Below are 17,989 nucleotides of genomic sequence, written 5' to 3'. Positions count from 1 at the left end.
TTTCTTTTTTTCTTTTTTTATTCTTTCTGTATATCTTTTTTTCTGCCCAAGTAAGCGTTTTTATTTAATGAGCCCGGATAGCTCAGTCGGTAGAGCATCAAACTTTTAATCTGAGGGTCCAGGGTTCAAGTCCCTGTTTGGGCGAGGCTATTTTTTTTAACCTTCCCCACTTTGTTGGAGAAAATGCAAAAAAAAAACCTTCCCTGGAAGTGAATCAAACCACTCCACAGCGGTCAGAGCACCGAATGCTAACCACTAGACAACCAGGAATGTTGAGCTGTTTGATTTTTTCTTTCTTTATCTTTTTCTTTTTCTTTCTTTCTTTCTTTCTTTCTTTCTTTCTTTCTTTCTTTCTTTCTTTCACTTTTTTTTCTTTTTTTATTCTTTCTGTATATCTTTTTTTCTGCCCAAGTAAGCGTTTTTATTTAATGAGCCCGGATAGCTCAGTCGGTAGAGCATCAAACTTTTAATCTGAGGGTCCAGGGTTCAAGTCCCTGTTTGGGCGAGGCTATTTTTTTTAACCTTCCCCACTTTGTTGGAGAAAATGCAAAAAAAAAACCTTCCCTGGAAGTGAATCAAACCAGTCCACAGCGGTCAGAGCACCGAATGCTAACCACTAGACAACCAGGAATGTTGAGCTGTTTGATTTTTTCTTTCTTTATCTTTTTCTTTTTCTTTCTTTCTTTCTTTCTTTCTTTCTTTTTTACCCTTTCCCAATTTTGGAAAAAATGCAAAAAAAAAACCCTTCCCTGTAACTGAATCAAACCAGGCCACAGAGGTTAGAGCACCGAATGCTAACCACTAGACGACCCAGAATGTTGAGCTATTTGATTTTTTCTTTCTTTATCTTTTTCTTTTTCTTTCTTTCTTTCTTTCTTTCTTTCTTTCTTTCTTTCTTTCTTTCTTTCTTTCTTTCTTTCTTTCTTTCTTTCTTTTCTTTTTTTTCTTTTTTTATTCTTTCTGTATATCTTTTTTTCTGCCCAAGTAAGCGTTTTTATTTAATGATCCCGGATAGCTCAGTCGGTAGAGCATCAAACTTTTAATCTGAGGGTCCAGGGTTCAAGTCCCTGTTTGGGCGAGGCTATTTTTTTTAACCTTCCCCACTTTGTTGGAGAAAATGCAAAAAAAAAACCTTCCCTGGAAGTGAATCAAACCAGTCCACAGCGGTCAGAGCACCGAATGCTAACCACTAGACAACCAGGAATGTTGAGCTGTTTGATTTTTTCTTTCTTTATCTTTTTCTTTTTCTTTCTTTCTTTCTTTCTTTCTTTCTTTCTTTCTTTCTTTCTTTTTTACCCATTCCCAATTTTAAAAAAAATGCAAAAAAAAAACCCTTCCCTGTAACTGAATCAAACCAGGCCACAGAGGTTAGAGCACCGAATGCTAACCACTAGACGACCCAGAATGTTGAGCTATTTGATTTTTTCTTTCTTTATCTTTTTCTTTTTCTTTCTTTTTCTTTTTCTTTTTCTTTCTTTCTTTCTTTCTTTCTTTCTTTCTTTCTTTCTTTCTTTCTTTTCTTTTTTTTCTTTTTTTATTCTTTCTGTATATCTTTTTTTCTGCCCAAGTAAGCGTTTTTATTTAATGAGCCCGGATAGCTCAGTCGGTAGAGCATCAAACTTTTAATCTGAGGGTCCAGGGTTCAAGTCCCTGTTTGGGCGAGGCTATTTTTTTTAACCTTCCCCACTTTGTTGGAGAAAATGCAAAAAAAAAACCTTCCCTGGAAGTGAATCAAACCAGTCCACAGCGGTCAGAGCACCGAATGCTAACCACTAGACAACCAGGAATGTTGAGCTCTTTGATTTTTTCTTTCTTTATCTTTTTCTTTTTCTTTCTTTCTTTCTTTCTTTCTTTCTTTTTTACCCTTTCCCAATTTTGGAAAAAATGCAAAAAAAAAACCCCTTCCCTGTAACTGAATCAAACCAGGCCACAGAGGTTAGAGCACCGAATGCTAACCACTAGACGACCCAGAATGTTGAGCTATTTGATTTTTTCTTTCTTTATCTTTTTCTTTTTCTTTCTTTCTTTCTTTCTTTCTTTCTTTCTTTCTTTCTTTCTTTCTTTCTTTCTTTCTTTTCTTTTTTTTCTTTTTTTATTCTTTCTGTATATCTTTTTTTCTGCCCAAGTAAGCGTTTTTGTTTAATGAGCCCGGATAGCTCAGTCGGTAGAGCATCAGACTTTTAATCTGAGGGTCCAGGGTTCAAGTCCCTGTTTGGGCGAGGTTATTTTTTTTAACCTTCCCCACTTTGTTGGAGAAAATGCAAAAAAAAAACCTTCCCTGGAAGTGAATCAAACCACTCCACAGCGGTCAGAGCACCGAATGCTAACCACTAGACAACCAGGAATGTTGAGCTGTTTGATTTTTTCTTTCTTTATCTTTTTCTTTTTCTTTCTTTCTTTCTTTCTTTCTTTCTTTCTTTCTTTCTTTCTTTCTTTCTTTTTCATTCTTTTTTTTCTTTTTTTATTCTTTCTGTATATCTTTTTTTCTGCCCAAGTAAGCATTTTTATTTAATGAGCCCGGATAGCTCAGTCGGTAGAGCATCAGACTCTTAATCTGAGGGTCCAGGGTTCAAGTCCCTGTTTGGGCGAGGCTATTTTTTTTAACCTTCCCCACTTTGTTGGAGAAAATGCAAAAAAAAAACCTTCCCTGGAAGTGAATCAAACCAGTCCACAGCGGTCAGAGCACCAAATGCTAACCACTAGACAACCAGGAATGTTGAGCTGTTTGATTTTTTCTTTCTTTATCTTTTTCTTTTTCTTTCTTTCTTTCTTTCTTTCTTTCTTTCTTTCTTTTTTACCCTTTCCCAATTTTGGAAAAAATGCAAAAAAAAAAACCCTTCCCTGTAACTGAATCAAACCAGGCCACAGAGGTTAGAGCACCGAATGCTAACCACTAGACGACCCAGAATGTTGAGCTATTTGATTTTTTCTTTCTTTATCTTTTTCTTTTTCTTTCTTTCTTTCTTTCTTTCTTTCTTTCTTTCTTTCTTTCTTTCTTTCTTTCTTTTTCTTTTTTTTCTTTTTTTATTCTTTCTGTATATCTTTTTTTCTGCCCAAGTAAGCGTTTTTATTTAATGAGCCCGGATAGCTCAGTCGGTAGAGCATCAGACTTTTAATCTGAGGGTCCAGGGTTCAAGTCCCTGTTTGGGCGAGGCTATTTTTTTTAACCTTCCCCACTTTGTTGGAGAAAATGCAAAAAAAAAACCTTCCCTGGAAGTGAATCAAACCAGTCCACAGCGGTCAGAGCACCGAATGCTAACCACTAGACAACCAGGAATGTTGAGCTGTTTGATTTTTTCTTTCTTTATCTTTTTCTTTTTCTTTCTTTCTTTCTTTCTTTCTTTCTTTCACTTTTTTTTCTTTTTTTATTCTTTCTGTATATCTTTTTTTCTGCCCAAGTAATCATTTTTATTTAATGAGCCCGGATAGCTCAGTCGGTAGAGCATCAGACTCTTAATCTGAGGGTCCAGGGTTCAAGTCCCTGTTTGGGCGAGGCTATTTTTTTTAACCTTCCCCACTTTGTTGGAGAAAATGCAAAAAAAAAACCTTCCCTGGAAGTGAATCAAACCAGTCCACAGCGGTCAGAGCACCAAATGCTAACCACTAGACAACCAGGAATGTTGAGCTGTTTGATTTTTTCTTTCTTTATCTTTTTCTTTTTCTTTCTTTCTTTCTTTCTTTCTTTCTTTCTTTCTTTCTTTCTTTCTTTCTTTCTTTCTTTTCTTTTTTTTCTTTTTTTATTCTTTCTGTATATCTTTTTTTCTGCCCAAGTAAGCGTTTTTATTTAATGAGCCCGGATAGCTCAGTCGGTAGAGCATCAAACTTTTAATCTGAGGGTCCAGGGTTCAAGTCCCTGTTTGGGCGAGGCTATTTTTTTTAACCTTCCCCACTTTGTTGGAGAAAATGCAAAAAAAAACCCTTCCCTGGAAGTGAATCAAACCAGTCCACAGCGGTCAGAGCACCGAATGCTAACCACTAGACAACCAGGAATGTTGAGCTGTTTGATTTTTTCTTTCTTTATCTTTTTCTTTTTCTTTCTTTCTTTCTTTCTTTCTTTCTTTTTTACCCTTTCCCAATTTTGGAAAAAATGCAAAAAAAAAACCCTTCCCTGTAACTGAATCAAACCAGGCCACAGAGGTTAGAGCACCGAATGCTAACCACTAGACGACCCAGAATGTTGAGCTATTTGATTTTTTCTTTCTTTATCTTTTTCTTTTTCTTTCTTTCTTTCTTTCTTTCTTTCTTTCTTTCTTTCTTTCTTTCTTTCTTTCTTTCTTTCTTTTTCTTTCTTTTCTTTTTTTTCTTTTTTTATTCTTTCTGTATATCTTTTTTTCTGCCCAAGTAAGCGTTTTTATTTAATGAGCCCGGATAGCTCAGTCGGTAGAGCATCAAACTTTTAATCTGAGGGTCCAGGGTTCAAGTCCCTGTTTGGGCGAGGCTATTTTTTTTAACCTTCCCCACTTTGTTCGAGAAAATGCAAAAAAAAACCCTTCCCTGGAAGTGAATCAAACCAGTCCACAGCGGTCAGAGCACCGAATGCTAACCACTAGACAACCAGGACTGTTGAGCTGTTTGATTTTTTCTTTCTTTATCTTTTTCTTTTTCTTTCTTTCTTTCTTTCTTTCTTTCTTTCTTTCTTTCTTTCTTTCTTTCTTTCTTTTCTTTTTTTTCTTTTTTTATTCTTTCTGTATATCTTTTTTTCTGCCCAAGTAAGCGTTTTTATTTAATGAGCCCGGATAGCTCAGTCGGTAGAGCATCAGACTTTTAATCTGTGGGTCCAGGGTTCAAGTCCCTGTTTGGGCGAGGTTATTTTTTTTAACCTTCCCCACTTTGTTGGAGAAAATGCAAAAAAAAAACCTTCCCTGGAAGTGAATCAAACCAGTCCACAGCGGTCAGAGCACCGAATGCTAACCACTAGACAACCAGGAATGTTGAGCTGTTTGATTTTTTCTTTCTTTATCTTTTTCTTTTTCTTTCTTTCTTTCTTTCTTTCTTTCTTTCTTTCTTTCTTTCTTTCTTTTTTACCCTTTCCCAATTTTGGAAAAAATGCAAAAATAAAACCCTTCCCTGGAAGTGAATCAAACCAGGCCACAGAGGTTAGAGCACCGAATGCTAACCACTAGACGACCCGGAATGTTGAGCTATTTGATTTTTTCTTTCTTTAACTTTTTCTTTTTCTTTCTTTCTTTCTTTCTTTCTTTCTTTCTTTCTTTCTTTCTTTCTTTCTTTCTTTCTTTTTTACCCTTTCCCAATTTTGGAAAAAATGCAAAAAAAAAACCCTTCCCTGGAAGTGAATCAAACCAGGCCACAGAGGTTAGAGCACCGAATGCTAACCACTAGACGACCCGGAATGTTGAGCTATTTGATTTTTTCTTTCTTTATCTTTTTCTTTTTCTTTCTTTCTTTCTTTCTTTCTTTCTTTCTTTCTTTCTTTCTTTCTTTCTTTCTTTCTTTCTTTTTTACCCTTTCCCAATTTTGGAAAAAATGCAAAAAAAAAACCCTTCCCTGGAAGTGAATCAAACCAGGCCACAGAGGTTAGAGCACCGAATGCTAACCACTAGACGACCCGGAATGTTGAGCTATTTGATTTTTTCTTTCTTTATCTTTTTCTTTTTCTTTCTTTCTTTCTTTCTTTCTTTCTTTCTTTCTTTCTTTCTTTCTTTCTTTCTTTCTTTCTTTATTTCTTTCTTTCTTTTCTTTTTTCTTTTTTTATTCTTTCTGTATATCTTTTTTTCTGCCCAAGTAAGCGTTTTTATTTAATGAGCCCGGATAGCTCAGTCGGTAGAGCATCAGACTTTTAATCTGAGGGTCCAGGGTTCAAGTCCCTGTTTGGGCGAGGCTATTTTTTTAACCTTCCCCACTTTGTTGGAGAAAATGCAAAAAAAAAACCTTCCCTGGAAGTGAATCAAACCAGTCCACAGCGGTCAGAGCACCGAATGCTAACCACTAGACGACCCGGAATGTTGAGCTATTTGATTTTTTCTTTCTTTATCTTTTTCTTTTTCTTTCTTTCTTTCTTTCTTTCTTTCTTTCTTTCTTTCTTTCTTTCTTTCTTTCTTTTTCTTTTTTTTCTTTTTTTATTCTTTCTGTATATCTTTTTTTCTGCCCAAGTAAGCGTTTTTATTTAATGAGCCCGGATAGCTCAGTCGGTAGAGCATCAGACTTTTAATCTGAGGGTCCAGGGTTCAAGTCCCTGTTTGGGCGAGGCTATTTTTTTTAACCTTCCCCACTTTGTTGGAGAAAATGCAAAAAAAAAACCTTCCCTGGAAGTGAATCAAACCAGTCCACAGCGGTCAGAGCACCGAATGCTAACCACTAGACAACCAGGAATGTTGAGCTGTTTGATTTTTTCTTTCTTTATCTTTTTCTTTTTCTTTCTTTCTTTCTTTCTTTCTTTCTTTCACTTTTTTTTCTTTTTTTATTCTTTCTGTATATCTTTTTTTCTGCCCAAGTAATCATTTTTATTTAATGAGCCCGGATAGCTCAGTCGGTAGAGCATCAGACTCTTAATCTGAGGGTCCAGGGTTCAAGTCCCTGTTTGGGCGAGGCTATTTTTTTTAACCTTCCCCATTTTGTTGGAGAAAATGCAAAAAAAAAACCTTCCCTGGAAGTGAATCAAACCAGTCCACAGCGGTCAGAGCACCAAATGCTAACCACTAGACAACCAGGAATGTTGAGCTGTTTGATTTTTTCTTTCTTTATCTTTTTCTTTTTCTTTCTTTCTTTCTTTCTTTCTTTCTTTCTTTCTTTCTTTCTTTCTTTTCTTTTTTTTCTTTTTTTATTCTTTCTGTATATCTTTTTTTCTGCCCAAGTAAGCGTTTTTATTTAATGAGCCCGGATAGCTCAGTCGGTAGAGCATCAAACTTTTAATCTGAGGGTCCAGGGTTCAAGTCCCTGTTTGGGCGAGGCTATTTTTTTTAACCTTCCCCACTTTGTTGGAGAAAATGCAAAAAAAAACCCTTCCCTGGAAGTGAATCAAACCAGTCCACAGCGGTCAGAGCACCGAATGCTAACCACTAGACAACCAGGAATGTTGAGCTGTTTGATTTTTTCTTTCTTTATCTTTTTCTTTTTCTTTCTTTCTTTCTTTCTTTCTTTCTTTTTTACCCTTTCCCAATTTTGGAAAAAATGCAAAAAAAAAACCCTTCCCTGTAACTGAATCAAACCAGGCCACAGAGGTTAGAGCACCGAATGCTAACCACTAGACGACCCAGAATGTTGAGCTATTTGATTTTTTCTTTCTTTATCTTTTTCTTTTTCTTTCTTTCTTTCTTTCTTTCTTTCTTTCTTTCTTTCTTTCTTTCTTTCTTTCTTTCTTTCTTTCTTTCTTTCTTTCTTTTCTTTTTTTTCTTTTTTTATTCTTTCTGTATATCTTTTTTTCTGCCCAAGTAAGCGTTTTTATTTAATGAGCCCGGATAGCTCAGTCGGTAGAGCATCAAACTTTTAATCTGAGGGTCCAGGGTTCAAGTCCCTGTTTGGGCGAGGCTATTTTTTTTAACCTTCCCCACTTTGTTCGAGAAAATGCAAAAAAAAACCCTTCCCTGGAAGTGAATCAAACCAGTCCACAGCGGTCAGAGCACCGAATGCTAACCACTAGACAACCAGGACTGTTGAGCTGTTTGATTTTTTCTTTCTTTATCTTTTTCTTTTTCTTTCTTTCTTTCTTTCTTTCTTTCTTTCTTTCTTTCTTTCTTTTCTTTTTTTTCTTTTTTTATTCTTTCTGTATATCTTTTTTTCTGCCCAAGTAAGCGTTTTTATTTAATGAGCCCGGATAGCTCAGTCGGTAGAGCATCAGACTTTTAATCTGTGGGTCCAGGGTTCAAGTCCCTGTTTGGGCGAGGTTATTTTTTTTAACCTTCCCCACTTTGTTGGAGAAAATGCAAAAAAAAAACCTTCCCTGGAAGTGAATCAAACCAGTCCACAGCGGTCAGAGCACCGAATGCTAACCACTAGACAACCAGGAATGTTGAGCTGTTTGATTTTTTCTTTCTTTATCTTTTTCTTTTTCTTTCTTTCTTTCTTTCTTTCTTTCTTTCTTTCTTTCTTTCTTTCTTTCTTTCTTTCTTTCTTTCTTTTTTACCCTTTCCCAATTTTGGAAAAAATGCAAAAATAAAACCCTTCCCTGGAAGTGAATCAAACCAGGCCACAGAGGTTAGAGCACCGAATGCTAACCACTAGACGACCTGGAATGTTGAGCTATTTGATTTTTTCTTTCTTTAACTTTTTCTTTTTCTTTCTTTCTTTCTTTCTTTCTTTCTTTCTTTCTTTCTTTCTTTCTTTCTTTCTTTTTTACCCTTTCCCAATTTTGGAAAAAATGCAAAAAAAAAACCCTTCCCTGGAAGTGAATCAAACCAGGCCACAGAGGTTAGAGCACCGAATGCTAACCACTAGACGACCCGGAATGTTGAGCTATTTGATTTTTTCTTTCTTTATCTTTTTCTTTTTCTTTCTTTCTTTCTTTCTTTCTTTCTTTCTTTCTTTCTTTCTTTCTTTCTTTCTTTCTTTCTTTCTTTTTTACCCTTTCCCAATTATGGAAAAAATGCAAAAAAAAAACCTTCCCTGGAAGTGAATCAATCCAGTCCACAGCGGTCAGAGCACCGAATGCTAACCACTAGACGACCAGGAATGTTGAGCTATTTGATTTTTTCTTTCTTTATCTTTTTCTTTTTCTTTCTTTCTTTCTTTCTTTCTTTCTTTCTTTCTTTCTTTCTTTCTTTCTTTCTTTCTTTTCTTTTTTTTCTTTTTTTATTCTTTCTGTATATCTTTTTTTCTGCCCAAGTAAGCGTTTTTATTTAATGAGCCCGGATGGCTCAGTCGGTAGAGCATCAGACTTTTAATCTGAGGGTCCAGGGTTCAAGTCCCTGTTTGGGCGAGGCTATTTTTTTTAACCTTCCCCACTTTGTTGGAGAAAATGCAAAAAAAAAACCTTCCCTGGAAGTGAATCAAACCAGTCCACAGCGGTCAGAGCACCGAATGCTAACCACTAGACAACCAGGAATGTTGAGCTGTTTGATTTTTTCTTTCTTTATCTTTTTCTTTTTCTTTCTTTCTTTCTTTCTTTCTTTCTTTTTTACCCTTTCCCAATTTTGGAAAAAATGCAAAAAAAAAACCCTTCCCTGTAACTGAATCAAACCAGGCCACAGAGGTTAGAGCACCGAATGCTAACCACTAGACGACCCAGAATGTTGAGCTATTTGATTTTTTCTTTCTTTATCTTTTTCTTTTTCTTTCTTTCTTTCTTTCTTTCTTTCTTTCTTTCTTTCTTTCTTTCTTTCTTTCTTTCTTTTTCTTTCTTTTCTTTTTTTTCTTTTTTTATTCTTTCTGTATATCTTTTTTTCTGCCCAAGTAAGCGTTTTTATTTAATGAGCCCGGATAGCTCAGTCGGTAGAGCATCAAACTTTTAATCTGAGGGTCCAGGGTTCAAGTCCCTGTTTGGGCGAGGCTATTTTTTTTAACCTTCCCCACTTTGTTCGAGAAAATGCAAAAAAAAACCCTTCCCTGGAAGTGAATCAAACCAGTCCACAGCGGTCAGAGCACCGAATGCTAACCACTAGACAACCAGGACTGTTGAGCTGTTTGATTTTTTCTTTCTTTATCTTTTTCTTTTTCTTTCTTTCTTTCTTTCTTTCTTTCTTTCTTTCTTTCTTTCTTTCTTTCTTTCTTTCTTTCTTTTCTTTTTTTTCTTTTTTTATTCTTTCTGTATATCTTTTTTTCTGCCCAAGTAAGCGTTTTTATTTAATGAGCCCGGATAGCTCAGTCGGTAGAGCATCAGACTTTTAATCTGTGGGTCCAGGGTTCAAGTCCCTGTTTGGGCGAGGTTATTTTTTTTAACCTTCCCCACTTTGTTGGAGAAAATGCAAAAAAAAAACCTTCCCTGGAAGTGAATCAAACCAGTCCACAGCGGTCAGAGCACCGAATGCTAACCACTAGACAACCAGGAATGTTGAGCTGTTTGATTTTTTCTTTCTTTATCTTTTTCTTTTTCTTTCTTTCTTTCTTTCTTTCTTTCTTTCTTTCTTTCTTTCTTTCTTTCTTTTTTACCCTTTCCCAATTTTGGAAAAAATGCAAAAATAAAACCCTTCCCTGGAAGTGAATCAAACCAGGCCACAGAGGTTAGAGCACCGAATGCTAACCACTAGACGACCCGGAATGTTGAGCTATTTGATTTTTTCTTTCTTTAACTTTTTCTTTTTCTTTCTTTCTTTCTTTCTTTCTTTCTTTCTTTCTTTCTTTCTTTCTTTCTTTCTTTCTTTCTTTCTTTCTTTCTTTTTTACCCTTTCCCAATTTTGGAAAAAATGCAAAAAAAAAACCCTTCCCTGGAAGTGAATCAAACCAGGCCACAGAGGTTAGAGCACCGAATGCTAACCACTAGACGACCCGGAATGTTGAGCTATTTGATTTTTTCTTTCTTTATCTTTTTCTTTTTCTTTCTTTCTTTCTTTCTTTCTTTCTTTCTTTCTTTCTTTCTTTCTTTCTTTCTTTCTTTCTTTCTTTCTTTCTTTCTTTTTTACCCTTTCCCAATTATGGAAAAAATGCAAAAAAAAAACCTTCCCTGGAAGTGAATCAATCCAGTCCACAGCGGTCAGAGCACCGAATGCTAACCACTAGACGACCAGGAATGTTGAGCTATTTGATTTTTTCTTTCTTTATCTTTTTCTTTTTCTTTCTTTCTTTCTTTCTTTCTTTCTTTCTTTCTTTCTTTCTTTCTTTCTTTCTTTCTTTTCTTTTTTTTCTTTTTTTATTCTTTCTGTATATCTTTTTTTCTGCCCAAGTAAGCGTTTTTATTTAATGAGCCCGGATGGCTCAGTCGGTAGAGCATCAGACTTTTAATCTGAGGGTCCAGGGTTCAAGTCCCTGTTTGGGCGAGGCTATTTTTTTTAACCTTCCCCACTTTGTTGGAGAAAATGCAAAAAAAAAACCTTCCCTGGAAGTGAATCAAACCAGTCCACAGCGGTCAGAGCACCGAATGCTAACCAATAGACAACCAGGAATGTTGAGCTGTTTGATTTTTTCTTTCTTTATCTTTTTCTTTTTCTTTCTTTCTTTCTTTCTTTCTTTCTTTTTTACCCTTTCCCAATTTTGGAAAAAATGCAAAAAAAAAACCCTTCCCTGGAAGTGAATCAAACCAGGCCACAGAGGTTAGAGCACCGAATGCTAACCACTAGACGACCTGGAATGTTGAGCTATTTGATTTTTTCTTTCTTTATCTTTTTCTTTTTCTTTCTTTCTTTCTTTCTTTCTTTCTTTCTTTCTTTCTTTCTTTCTTTCTTTCTTTCTTTCTTTCTTTTTTACCCTTTCCCAATTTTGGAAAAAATGCAAAAAAAAAACCTTCCCTGGAAGTGAATCAATCCAGTCCACAGCGGTCAGAGCACCGAATGCTAACCACTAGACGACCAGGAATGTTGAGCTGTTTGATTTTTTCTTTCTTTATCTTTTTCTTTTTCTTTCTTTCTTTCTTTCTTTCTTTCTTTCTTTCTTTCTTTCTTTCTTTCTTTCTTTTTTACCCTTTCCCAATTTTGGAAAAATGCAAAAAAAAAACCCTTCCCTGGAACTGAATCAAACCAGGCCACAGAGGTTAGAGCACCGAATGCTAACCACTAGACGACCCAGAATGTTGAGCTATTTGATTTTTTCTTTCTTTATCTTTTTCTTTTTCTTTCTTTCTTTCTTTCTTTCTTTCTTTCTTTCTTTCTTTCTTTCTTTCTTTCTTTCTTTTTCTTTTTTTTCTTTTTTTATTCTTTCTGTATATCTTTTTTTCTGCCCAAGTAAGCGTTGTTATTTAATGAGCCCGGATAGCTCAGTCGGTAGAGCATCAGACTTTTAATCTGAGGGTCCAGGGTTCAAGTCCCTGTTTGGGCGAGGCTATTTTTTTTAACCTTCCCCACTTTGTTGGAGAAAATGCAAAAAAAAAACCTTCCCTGGAAGTGAATCAAACCAGTCCACAGCGGTCAGAGCACCGAATGCTAACCACTAGACAACCAGGAATGTTGAGCTGTTTGATTTTTTCTTTCTTTATCTTTTTCTTTTTCTTTCTTTCTTTCTTTCTTTCTTTCTTTCTTTCTTTCTTTCTTTTTTACCCTTTCCCAATTTTGGAAAAAATGCAAAAAAAAAACCCTTCCCTGGAAGTGAATCAAACCAGGCCACAGAGGTTAGAGCACCGAATGCTAACCACTAGACGACCTGGAATGTTGAGCTATTTGATTTTTTCTTTCTTTATCTTTTTCTTTTTCTTTCTTTCTTTCTTTCTTTCTTTCTTTCTTTCTTTCTTTCTTTCTTTCTTTCTTTCTTTCTTTCTTTCTTTCTTTCTTTTTTACCCTTTCCCAATTTTGGAAAAAATGCAAAAAAAAAACCCTTCCCTGGAACTGAATCAAACCAGGCCACAGAGGTTAGAGCACCGAATGCTAACCACTAGACGACCCAGAATGTTGAGCTATTTGATTTTTTCTTTCTTTATCTTTCTTTCTTTCTTTCTTTCTTTCTTTCTTTCTTTCTTTCTTTCTTTCTTTCTTTCTTTCTTTCTTTCTTTCTTTTTTACCCTTTCCCAATTTTGGAAAAATGCAAAAAAAAAACCCTTCCCTGGAACTGAATCAAACCAGGCCACAGAGGTTAGAGCACCGAATGCTAACCACTAGACGACCCAGAATGTTGAGCTATTTGATTTTTTCTTTCTTTATCTTTTTCTTTTTCTTTCTTTCTTTCTTTCTTTCTCTCTTTCTTTCTTTCTTTCTTTCTTTCTTTCTTTCTTTCTTTCTTTCTTTCTTTTTTACCCTTTCCCAATTATGGAAAAAATGCAAAAAAAAAACCTTCCCTGGAAGTGAATCAATCCAGTCCACAGCGGTCAGAGCACCGAATGCTAACCACTAGACGACCAGGAATGTTGAGCTGTTTGATTTTTTCTTTCTTTTACTTTTTCTTTTTCTTTCTTTCTTTCTTTCTTTCTTTCTTTCTTTCTTTCTTTCTTTCTTTCTTTTTTACCCTTTCCCAATTTTGGAAAAATGCAAAAAAAAAACCCTTCCCTGGAACTGAATCAAACCAGGCCACAGAGGTTAGAGCACCGAATGCTAACCACTAGACGACCCAGAATGTTGAGCTATTTGATTTTTTCTTTCTTTATCTTTTTCTTTTTCTTTCTTTCTTTCTTTCTTTCTTTCTTTCTTTCTTTCTTTTCTTTTTTTTCTTTTTTTATTCTTTCTGTATATCTTTTTTTCTGCCCAAGTAAGCGTTTTTATTTAATGAGCCCGGATAGCTCAGTCGGTAGAGCATCAGACTTTTAATCTGAGGGTCCAGGGTTCAAGTCCCTGTTTGGGCGAGGCTATTTTTTTTAACCTTCCCCACTTTGTTGGAGAAAATGCAAAAAAAAAACCTTCCCTGGAAGTGAATCAAACCAGTCCACAGCGGTCAGAGCACCGAATGCTAACCACTAGACAACCAGGAATGTTGAGCTGTTTGATTTTTTCTTTCTTTATCTTTTTCTTTTTCTTTCTTTCTTTCTTTCTTTCTTTCTTTTTTACCCTTTCCCAATTTTGGAAAAAATGCAAAAAAAAAACCCTTCCCTGTAACTGAATCAAACCAGGCCACAGAGGTTAGAGCACCGAATGCTAACCACTAGACGACCCAGAATGTTGAGCTATTTGATTTTTTCTTTCTTTATCTTTTTCTTTTTCTTTCTTTCTTTCTTTCTTTCTTTCTTTCTTTCTTTCTTTCTTTCTTTCTTTTTCTTTCTTTTCTTTTTTTTCTTTTTTTATTCTTTCTGTATATCTTTTTTTCTGCCCAAGTAAGCGTTTTTATTTAATGAGCCCGGATAGCTCAGTCGGTAGAGCATCAAACTTTTAATCTGAGGGTCCAGGGTTCAAGTCCCTGTTTGGGCGAGGCTATTTTTTTTAACCTTCCCCACTTTGTTGGAGAAAATGCAAAAAAAAAACCTTCCCTGGAAGTGAATCAAACCACTCCACAGCGGTCAGAGCACCGAATGCTAACCACTAGACAACCAGGAATGTTGAGCTGTTTGATTTTTTCTTTCTTTATCTTTTTCTTTTTCTTTCTTTCTTTCTTTCTTTCTTTCTTTCTTTCTTTCTTTTTTACCCATTCCCAATTTTAAAAAAAATGCAAAAAAAAAACCCTTCCCTGTAACTGAATCAAACCAGGCCACAGAGGTTAGAGCACCGAATGCTAACCACTAGACGACCCAGAATGTTGAGCTATTTGATTTTTTCTTTCTTTATCTTTTTCTTTTTCTTTCTTTATCTTTTTCTTTTTCTTTCTTTCTTTCTTTCTTTCTTTCTTTCTTTCTTTCTTTCTTTTCTTTTTTTTCTTTTTTTATTCTTTCTGTATATCTTTTTTTCTGCCCAAGTAAGCGTTTTTATTTAATGAGCCCGGATAGCTCAGTCGGTAGAGCATCAGACTTTTAATCTGAGGGTCCAGGGTTCAAGTCCCTGTTTGGGCGAGGCTATTTTTTTTAACCTTCCCCACTTTGTTCGAGAAAATGCAAAAAAAAACCCTTCCCTGGAAGTGAATCAAACCAGTCCACAGCGGTCAGAGCACCGAATGCTAACCACTAGACAACCAGGACTGTTGAGCTGTTTGATTTTTTCTTTCTTTATCTTTTTCTTTTTCTTTCTTTCTTTCTTTCTTTCTTTCTTTCTTTCTTTCTTTCTTTCTTTCTTTTCTTTTTTTTCTTTTTTTATTCTTTCTGTATATCTTTTTTTCTGCCCAAGTAAGCGTTTTTATTTAATGAGCCCGGATAGCTCAGTCGGTAGAGCATCAGACTTTTAATCTGTGGGTCCAGGGTTCAAGTCCCTGTTTGGGCGAGGTTATTTTTTTTAACCTTCCCCACTTTGTTGGAGAAAATGCAAAAAAAAAACCTTCCCTGGAAGTGAATCAAACCAGTCCACAGCGGTCAGAGCACCGAATGCTAACCACTAGACAACCAGGAATGTTGAGCTGTTTGATTTTTTCTTTCTTTATCTTTTTCTTTTTCTTTCTTTCTTTCTTTCTTTCTTTCTTTCTTTCTTTCTTTCTTTTTTACCCTTTCCCAATTTTGGAAAAAATGCAAAAATAAAACCCTTCCCTGGAAGTGAATCAAACCAGGCCACAGAGGTTAGAGCACCGAATGCTAACCACTAGACGACCCGGAATGTTGAGCTATTTGATTTTTTCTTTCTTTAACTTTTTCTTTTTCTTTCTTTCTTTCTTTCTTTCTTTCTTTCTTTCTTTCTTTCTTTCTTTCTTTCTTTCTTTCTTTTTTACCCTTTCCCAATTTTGGAAAAAATGCAAAAAAAAAACCCTTCCCTGGAAGTGAATCAAACCAGGCCACAGAGGTTAGAGCACCGAATGCTAACCACTAGACGACCCGGAATGTTGAGCTATTTGATTTTTTCTTTCTTTATCTTTTTCTTTTTCTTTCTTTCTTTCTTTCTTTCTTTCTTTCTTTCTTTCTTTCTTTCTTTCTTTCTTTCTTTCTTTTTTACCCTTTCCCAATTATGGAAAAAATGCAAAAAAAAAACCTTCCCTGGAAGTGAATCAATCCAGTCCACAGCGGTCAGAGCACCGAATGCTAACCACTAGACGACCAGGAATGTTGAGCTGTTTGATTTTTTCTTTCTTTATCTTTTTCTTTTTCTTTCTTTCTTTCTTTCTTTCTTTCTTTCTTTCTTTCTTTCTTTCTTTCTTTTTTACCCTTTCCCAATTTTGGAAAAATGCAAAAAAAAAACCCTTCCCTGGAACTGAATCAAACCAGGCCACAGAGGTTAGAGCACCGAATGCTAACCACTAGACGACCCAGAATGTTGAGCTATTTGATTTTTTCTTTCTTTATCTTTTTCTTTTTCTTTCTTTCTTTCTTTCTTTCTTTCTTTCTTTCTTTCTTTCTTTCTTTCTTTTCTTTTTTTTCTTTTTTTATTCTTTCTGTATATCTTTTTTTCTGCCCAAGTAAGCGTTTTTATTTAATGAGCCCGGATAGCTCAGTCGGTAGAGCATCAGACTTTTAATCTGAGGGTCCAGGGTTCAAGTCCCTGTTTGGGCGAGGCTATTTTTTTTAACCTTCCCCACTTTGTTGGAGAAAATGCAAAAAAAAAACCTTCCCTGGAAGTGAATCAAACCAGTCCACAGCGGTCAGAGCACCGAATGCTAACCACTAGACAACCAGGAATGTTGAGCTGTTTGATTTTTTCTTTCTTTATCTTTTTCTTTTTCTTTCTTTCTTTCTTTCTTTCTTTCTTTTTTACCCTTTCCCAATTTTGGAAAAAATGCAAAAAAAAAACCCTTCCCTGTAACTGAATCAAACCAGGCCACAGAGGTTAGAGCACCGAATGCTAACCACTAGACGACCCAGAATGTTGAGCTATTTGATTTTTTCTTTCTTTATCTTTTTCTTTTTCTTTCTTTCTTTCTTTCTTTCTTTCTTTCTTTCTTTCTTTCTTTCTTTCTTTCTTTCTTTCTTTTTCTTTCTTTTCTTTTTTTTCTTTTTTTATTCTTTCTGTATATCTTTTTTTCTGCCCAAGTAAGCGTTTTTATTTAATGAGCCCGGATAGCTCAGTCGGTAGAGCATCAAACTTTTAATCTGAGGGTCCAGGGTTCAAGTCCCTGTTTGGGCGAGGCTATTTTTTTTAACCTTCCCCACTTTGTTGGAGAAAATGCAAATAAAAAACCTTCCCTGGAAGTGAATCAAACCACTCCACAGCGGTCAGAGCACCGAATGCTAACCACTAGACAACCAGGAATGTTGAGCTGTTTGATTTTTTCTTTCTTTATCTTTTTCTTTTTCTTTCTTTCTTTCTTTCTTTCTTTCTTTCTTTCTTTCTTTTTTACCCATTCCCAATTTTAAAAAAAATGCAAAAAAAAAAACCCTTCCCTGTAACTGAATCAAACCAGGCCACAGAGGTTAGAGCACCGAATGCTAACCACTAGACGACCCAGAATGTTGAGCTATTTGATTTTTTCTTTCTTTATCTTTTTCTTTTTCTTTCTTTATCTTTTTCTTTTTCTTTCTTTCTTTCTTTCTTTCTTTCTTTCTTTCTTTCTTTCTTTCTTTCTTTTCTTTTTTTTCTTTTTTTATTCTTTCTGTATATCTTTTTTTCTGCCCAAGTAAGCGTTTTTGTTTAATGAGCCCCGATAGCTCAGTCGGTAGAGCATCAGACTTTTAATCTGAGGGTCCAGGGTTCAAGTCCCTGTTTGGGCGAGGCTATTTTTTTTAACCTTCCCCACTTTGTTCGAGAAAATGCAAAAAAAAACCCTTCCCTGGAAGTGAATCAAACCAGTCCACAGCGGTCAGAGCACCGAATGCTAACCACTAGACAACCAGGACTGTTGAGCTGTTTGATTTTTTCTTTCTTTATCTTTTTCTTTTTCTTTCTTTCTTTCTTTCTTTCTTTCTTTCTTTCTTTCTTTCTTTCTTTCTTTTCTTTTTTTTCTTTTTTTATTCTTTCTGTATATCTTTTTTTCTGCCCAAGTAAGCGTTTTTATTTAATGAGCCCGGATAGCTCAGTCGGTAGAGCATCAGACTTTTAATCTGTGGGTCCAGGGTTCAAGTCCCTGTTTGGGCGAGGTTATTTTTTTTAACCTTCCCCACTTTGTTGGAGAAAATGCAAAAAAAAAACCTTCCCTGGAAGTGAATCAAACCAGTCCACAGCGGTCAGAGCACCGAATGCTAACCACTAGACAACCAGGAATGTTGAGCTGTTTGATTTTTTCTTTCTTTATCTTTTTCTTTTTCTTTCTTTCTTTCTTTCTTTCTTTCTTTCTTTCTTTCTTTCTTTCTTTCTTTTTTACCCTTTCCCAATTTTGGAAAAAATGCAAAAATAAAACCCTTCCCTGGAAGTGAATCAAACCAGGCCACAGAGGTTAGAGCACCGAATGCTAACCACTAGACGACCCGGAATGTTGAGCTATTTGATTTTTTCTTTCTTTAACTTTTTCTTTTTCTTTCTTTCTTTCTTTCTTTCTTTCTTTCTTTCTTTCTTTCTTTCTTTCTTTCTTTTTTACCCTTTCCCAA

General features: G+C 35.4%; 29 non-coding genes across 29 annotated transcripts; all 29 read left to right on the top strand.

Moving 5' to 3' along the window:
* Positions 1-71: 71 nt before the first annotated feature.
* trnak-uuu (transfer RNA lysine (anticodon UUU)) lies at positions 72-144 on the top strand. The gene has a single exon. It is a non-coding gene; the product is annotated as a tRNA-Lys (tRNA).
* Positions 145-432: 288 nt separating this feature from the next.
* On the top strand, positions 433-505 carry trnak-uuu (transfer RNA lysine (anticodon UUU)). Its single transcript has one exon. It is a non-coding gene; the product is annotated as a tRNA-Lys (tRNA).
* Positions 506-1,588: 1,083 nt separating this feature from the next.
* On the top strand, positions 1,589-1,661 carry trnak-uuu (transfer RNA lysine (anticodon UUU)). The gene has a single exon. It is a non-coding gene; the product is annotated as a tRNA-Lys (tRNA).
* Positions 1,662-2,146: 485 nt separating this feature from the next.
* On the top strand, positions 2,147-2,219 carry trnak-uuu (transfer RNA lysine (anticodon UUU)). Its single transcript has one exon. It is a non-coding gene; the product is annotated as a tRNA-Lys (tRNA).
* Positions 2,220-2,515: 296 nt separating this feature from the next.
* Positions 2,516-2,588, top strand: trnak-cuu (transfer RNA lysine (anticodon CUU)). Its single transcript has one exon. It is a non-coding gene; the product is annotated as a tRNA-Lys (tRNA).
* A 490-nt stretch (positions 2,589-3,078) lies between these two features.
* Positions 3,079-3,151, top strand: trnak-uuu (transfer RNA lysine (anticodon UUU)). Its single transcript has one exon. It is a non-coding gene; the product is annotated as a tRNA-Lys (tRNA).
* Positions 3,152-3,419: 268 nt separating this feature from the next.
* On the top strand, positions 3,420-3,492 carry trnak-cuu (transfer RNA lysine (anticodon CUU)). The gene has a single exon. It is a non-coding gene; the product is annotated as a tRNA-Lys (tRNA).
* Positions 3,493-3,791: 299 nt separating this feature from the next.
* On the top strand, positions 3,792-3,864 carry trnak-uuu (transfer RNA lysine (anticodon UUU)). The gene has a single exon. It is a non-coding gene; the product is annotated as a tRNA-Lys (tRNA).
* Positions 3,865-4,362: 498 nt separating this feature from the next.
* trnak-uuu (transfer RNA lysine (anticodon UUU)) lies at positions 4,363-4,435 on the top strand. The gene has a single exon. It is a non-coding gene; the product is annotated as a tRNA-Lys (tRNA).
* A 295-nt stretch (positions 4,436-4,730) lies between these two features.
* trnak-uuu (transfer RNA lysine (anticodon UUU)) lies at positions 4,731-4,803 on the top strand. The gene has a single exon. It is a non-coding gene; the product is annotated as a tRNA-Lys (tRNA).
* A 960-nt stretch (positions 4,804-5,763) lies between these two features.
* On the top strand, positions 5,764-5,836 carry trnak-uuu (transfer RNA lysine (anticodon UUU)). Its single transcript has one exon. It is a non-coding gene; the product is annotated as a tRNA-Lys (tRNA).
* A 295-nt stretch (positions 5,837-6,131) lies between these two features.
* Positions 6,132-6,204, top strand: trnak-uuu (transfer RNA lysine (anticodon UUU)). The gene has a single exon. It is a non-coding gene; the product is annotated as a tRNA-Lys (tRNA).
* Positions 6,205-6,472: 268 nt separating this feature from the next.
* Positions 6,473-6,545, top strand: trnak-cuu (transfer RNA lysine (anticodon CUU)). Its single transcript has one exon. It is a non-coding gene; the product is annotated as a tRNA-Lys (tRNA).
* Positions 6,546-6,832: 287 nt separating this feature from the next.
* On the top strand, positions 6,833-6,905 carry trnak-uuu (transfer RNA lysine (anticodon UUU)). Its single transcript has one exon. It is a non-coding gene; the product is annotated as a tRNA-Lys (tRNA).
* A 504-nt stretch (positions 6,906-7,409) lies between these two features.
* Positions 7,410-7,482, top strand: trnak-uuu (transfer RNA lysine (anticodon UUU)). Its single transcript has one exon. It is a non-coding gene; the product is annotated as a tRNA-Lys (tRNA).
* A 283-nt stretch (positions 7,483-7,765) lies between these two features.
* Positions 7,766-7,838, top strand: trnak-uuu (transfer RNA lysine (anticodon UUU)). The gene has a single exon. It is a non-coding gene; the product is annotated as a tRNA-Lys (tRNA).
* Positions 7,839-8,799: 961 nt separating this feature from the next.
* trnak-uuu (transfer RNA lysine (anticodon UUU)) lies at positions 8,800-8,872 on the top strand. The gene has a single exon. It is a non-coding gene; the product is annotated as a tRNA-Lys (tRNA).
* Positions 8,873-9,366: 494 nt separating this feature from the next.
* Positions 9,367-9,439, top strand: trnak-uuu (transfer RNA lysine (anticodon UUU)). Its single transcript has one exon. It is a non-coding gene; the product is annotated as a tRNA-Lys (tRNA).
* Positions 9,440-9,742: 303 nt separating this feature from the next.
* On the top strand, positions 9,743-9,815 carry trnak-uuu (transfer RNA lysine (anticodon UUU)). Its single transcript has one exon. It is a non-coding gene; the product is annotated as a tRNA-Lys (tRNA).
* Positions 9,816-10,792: 977 nt separating this feature from the next.
* trnak-uuu (transfer RNA lysine (anticodon UUU)) lies at positions 10,793-10,865 on the top strand. Its single transcript has one exon. It is a non-coding gene; the product is annotated as a tRNA-Lys (tRNA).
* A 921-nt stretch (positions 10,866-11,786) lies between these two features.
* trnak-uuu (transfer RNA lysine (anticodon UUU)) lies at positions 11,787-11,859 on the top strand. The gene has a single exon. It is a non-coding gene; the product is annotated as a tRNA-Lys (tRNA).
* Positions 11,860-13,236: 1,377 nt separating this feature from the next.
* Positions 13,237-13,309, top strand: trnak-uuu (transfer RNA lysine (anticodon UUU)). Its single transcript has one exon. It is a non-coding gene; the product is annotated as a tRNA-Lys (tRNA).
* Positions 13,310-13,795: 486 nt separating this feature from the next.
* trnak-uuu (transfer RNA lysine (anticodon UUU)) lies at positions 13,796-13,868 on the top strand. Its single transcript has one exon. It is a non-coding gene; the product is annotated as a tRNA-Lys (tRNA).
* A 502-nt stretch (positions 13,869-14,370) lies between these two features.
* trnak-uuu (transfer RNA lysine (anticodon UUU)) lies at positions 14,371-14,443 on the top strand. Its single transcript has one exon. It is a non-coding gene; the product is annotated as a tRNA-Lys (tRNA).
* A 291-nt stretch (positions 14,444-14,734) lies between these two features.
* On the top strand, positions 14,735-14,807 carry trnak-uuu (transfer RNA lysine (anticodon UUU)). Its single transcript has one exon. It is a non-coding gene; the product is annotated as a tRNA-Lys (tRNA).
* Positions 14,808-15,948: 1,141 nt separating this feature from the next.
* On the top strand, positions 15,949-16,021 carry trnak-uuu (transfer RNA lysine (anticodon UUU)). The gene has a single exon. It is a non-coding gene; the product is annotated as a tRNA-Lys (tRNA).
* Positions 16,022-16,519: 498 nt separating this feature from the next.
* On the top strand, positions 16,520-16,592 carry trnak-uuu (transfer RNA lysine (anticodon UUU)). The gene has a single exon. It is a non-coding gene; the product is annotated as a tRNA-Lys (tRNA).
* A 511-nt stretch (positions 16,593-17,103) lies between these two features.
* Positions 17,104-17,176, top strand: trnak-uuu (transfer RNA lysine (anticodon UUU)). The gene has a single exon. It is a non-coding gene; the product is annotated as a tRNA-Lys (tRNA).
* A 291-nt stretch (positions 17,177-17,467) lies between these two features.
* On the top strand, positions 17,468-17,540 carry trnak-uuu (transfer RNA lysine (anticodon UUU)). Its single transcript has one exon. It is a non-coding gene; the product is annotated as a tRNA-Lys (tRNA).
* The last annotated feature ends 449 nt before the right edge of the window (positions 17,541-17,989 follow it).

This window comes from Acipenser ruthenus, chromosome 23 (genome assembly GCF_902713425.1).
Source record: "Acipenser ruthenus chromosome 23, fAciRut3.2 maternal haplotype, whole genome shotgun sequence".
Taxonomy (NCBI): Eukaryota; Metazoa; Chordata; class Actinopteri; order Acipenseriformes; family Acipenseridae; genus Acipenser; species Acipenser ruthenus.
Note: the sequence above shows the minus strand (reverse complement) of the source record. Positions and strands in the feature narration are given on the sequence as shown.